At 42.3% G+C, this 3,706-nt stretch overlaps 1 protein-coding gene across 1 annotated transcript in view; it reads left to right on the top strand.

Annotated features, from left to right (window-relative positions):
- The first annotated feature begins 26 nt into the window (after positions 1-26).
- Positions 27-3,706, top strand: part of ASB4 (ankyrin repeat and SOCS box containing 4) — a 117,047-nt gene continuing 113,367 nt past the window's right edge. The window contains exon 1 of the mRNA XM_068550623.1: positions 27-301. The gene's annotated coding sequence lies outside the window, so the exon portion shown is untranslated. The remainder of the gene's footprint in view (positions 302-3,706) is intronic.

Genomic DNA, 3,706 nt, shown 5'->3' with positions numbered 1-3,706 from the left:
CGGCTCCTGCGCGCGGGCCGCGCTCCGCCCCGAGGCCGGCGAGCCGGGTTCCTGCTCACAGGCCGCGGCGGCTCCGCCCTCGGCGCGGCCCTTGGCCTTTGTCACCGCAAACCTGCCACTTGAGACACCTTCCCGGCAGTGGGAACCGTCCTTTCCCGCCCCTGGTTAGGCCAAGGGCGGGACACTTTCAATTCCTTCACCTCCTTTCACTAACAGACAACCCCACGGGAATCTCAAGCAGGCTGCAGGCCTTTCTCAGTTCTCGATTAATCTTCAAAGACATTCCTTCCGTCCTAGTCCGGTAAGAAACTTCTGGAGGACAGTTTTAAAGATTTTTTTTTTTTTTAATTACAGGAAAAGATACTGGGCCATGTCTTGTAAATACGTCATGTTGGAATCACTACTTTTTATAATAGGATGTAGATGGGAGGAAGGAAACATTCTATTTCTAAGTAATGCTTCATCTAGACTAGAGACCTCAAAACCTGGACACTATTTTATTTATTATATTTTATTATTATTTTTTTGTCAGTGCCCTGCGGCACGCGGAATCCCGACCGGGGATTGAACCCATCCCCCCTGCATTGGGAGCACCAGGGAAGTTCACCTGGACACTATTTTTGCTCTAAACTCCGTTTATGGGAATAAGACAAAAAAAAAAAAAAAACCAAAAAACCCCCATTTTAAAATTTAACAATCATAACGTGAATAAAGAAAGAAAAGAGTATAAAAGAGAACCTTCCCCGTTAAGATTGAGACAGTTACAATAAGTGAGTATGGCTGAAACAAGCTTCTGATGGTTGCCAGTACTTAATTGCCACCCTGTAGTATGTAGGCAGAAATGGTCACAATTGCCAATTTTAAACAAACACCGGTTTTATTAACAACCAGTAAATAAAAGCAGATGCCAGTTTCTCACCTGTTCTGCACCCAGAAAAAAAGAGACCCTTCAATTTCTGTATGTCTCTGATTCGGTCCTAAGGGATATTAGGTTATATTGCATGGTAGATAGCAACATAGTTGTCCTTTGAAAGTCCGGGAGGCTTACCTTTTTTTATGTCACTACTGTCCCCTCTGGCAGTAGTGAAATTATAGATACCTTCGCAGAATAACGTAAATGCATACAATAAAAGGCGTGGGGCTTCCCTACTGGCGCAGGGGTTAAGAATCCGCCTGCCAGTGCAGGGGACGTGGGTTTGAGCCCTAGTCCAGGAAGATCCCACATGCCGCGGAGCAACTAAGCCCCTGTGCCACAATTACTGAGCCTGCACTCTAGAGCCCGCGAGCCGCAGCTACTAAAGCCCACGCGCCCTAGAGCCCGCGCTCTGCAACAAGAGAAGCCACCGCAATGAGAAGCCCACGCACCACAACAAAGAGTAGCCCCCGCTTGCCGCAACTAGAGAAAGCCCACACGCAGCAACGAAGACCCAATGCAGCCAAAAATAAATAATTTTAAAAATTATTTAAAAAAGGTGCAGATTGCAAAGGAGACCAATTACATTCAAATGCAATTATCAAGGTAGTCTTTTACAAGTTTGTGCTATAGTAATATAATAGTGTAATGTGTGCTACAGTATTAACACATTAAATAACAAGAGCTAGCAACATTGTTTCAAATAGCGATGAGCATAAATGTTATTTCAAGATGTCTGCAGCACTATAATGAAACAATGAACATAACTCTTATTTACATTAGTAACAAAGTCACAAGTATTGCTAATGCTTCTGAGATTTGATTTGTTTTCTACTTTCATAGTTGAAGGAAATGTTAATTTCCTTTAGAAATCAAGATTTTTTTCCCTTCATTCAAGGTCATGAACCCCCCAGATTCTATCCATGGGCCATTTTGGTTAAGAATTTCACCATAGTTACCCTATGACTGGATAGGTGTGGGTGGGATCTCTTCTCTAGGGAGTTTTTTTTTTTTTTTAAACTTTGAGTAGGGCACTTTTATTTATTTATTTATTTATGGTTGTGTTGGGTCTTCGTTTCTGTGCGAGGGCTTTCTCTAGTTGCGGCAAGTGGGGGCCACTCTTCATCGCGGTGCACTGGCCTCTCATTATCGCGGCCTCTCTTGTTGTGGAGCACAGGCTCCAGACGCGCAGGCTCAGTAATTGTGGCTCACGGGCCCAGTTGCTCCGCGGCATGTGGGATCTTCCCAGACCAGGGCTCGAACCTGTGTCCCCTGCATTGGCAGGCAGATTCTCAACCACTGCGCCACCAGGGAAGCCCTCTAGGGACGTTTTTAATGTCAATCTTTGGGGACAGAGAAGAATCTCATATATGAAATCAGAATTTAGAATGAGGACCTGAAGAAGAAGGCCTGGGACTGTGGCCAGGGCTTCTGTATTAGTTCTGAGAGTCTTGTTCCAAGGTTTCTGGATAGTGACTAGTATATAAAACTATTCCTCTTGGACTCTAGGTCAAGAGCTAGGCTCCTATGTCTTTCAAATGTATCACAAAATGAGGAAACCATAAATTGTAAATAAGATCACCTTGTTGTGTGCTGTTCCCCTTTTGCTATTCCCAGGCATTTAAAAAAGTCATGTGCTTAATAATTCATCCTGGTTTCAGCTGAAACTAAAGGGCCAAAGGTCTCTTTCAGGATATACTCAGGGTAGCGAAATACAGCTTTTGTGCTTACTTCCCCTTCTTGCCCGTGGCAGACATCACTAATTGATTCTACCAATGTTTCTCACTAAGCCTAGACTTGTCCTCACATCTTTTCAAACAACAACAGAAGAAAAATAAAAATCTCTGAGGTAGCCGCTAACAGATTTCAATTCAGGATGAAGGCTACTCACCATCTTGGGCCACCACAATGCCCTGGGGTTTAGGATGGAGGCATTTGTGGTAAAGAACCAGGCTTTCAAGTCCAGCAAAACCTACCAAACTTCAGTCTCAGAGAATCTTGGAGAATCCTCAGTTTAATTTTATTAACTCGACCAGTGAGGTCCCTCAAACTTGATCTCCTAATTCCCCCATTCTCTCTGTGAAGAGTACTGTAGCTCCATTACTCTTCTTCTTTCTGAGTTGCTCTTGAAGCAACTTCTGCAAAAGCAACCCCATCCTTATCCCTATCCCTGTCACCCTGCCAGAGCTAAGAATCACCTTTTCTCATGGGTGGGTGGGGAAGAGAGATGTTTTCTGATTTGGAAATCAGCAGCCTAATTTCTTCATCTTAAGAGGATGGAGAAGCCTGGTCATTAAATTTTATAGTCTATACGGGTGATTACATTTTATTGTATAGCTTACCCATCTTTTGAGATAACTGGGATTTATAGGCTACACCAAGAACCTAACCCTCGGCTAATGTTATTTCATGGGAAAAATGGTGTCTGACTCCCAAATAACCATGTTACCCAATACAAAACAAACTTGTTTTGGAACTTGTTTGTATGCTGGCAACTCCTTACACTTGGTTTGAAAGAGTATTTCTCAAATAATGACATATAACTAGTTTATAATTAGAAATTAATGGTTGTTAAGCAAAATTTCAGAAATAATAATAGCTTTTATCGATGCTTCTCAGACTATGTGTGGTGAAGGACAAGGTTTCTTTGCCTTTGTAAAGTAAAATGAAAGTGAATTACTAGAAAATGAAGTAAAAATTCAGACATACAAAATACAAGCCCAAATCTTTTATTATTTGATTCAACAGATGTAAAATTACTTTGTCAAATTTGTATAACAGTTTCTAAATGCT

Source organism: Eschrichtius robustus, chromosome 8, assembly GCF_028021215.1.
Source record: "Eschrichtius robustus isolate mEscRob2 chromosome 8, mEscRob2.pri, whole genome shotgun sequence".
Classification (NCBI taxonomy): Eukaryota; Metazoa; Chordata; class Mammalia; order Artiodactyla; family Eschrichtiidae; genus Eschrichtius; species Eschrichtius robustus.
This window is presented reverse-complemented; position numbering and strand designations above follow the sequence as displayed.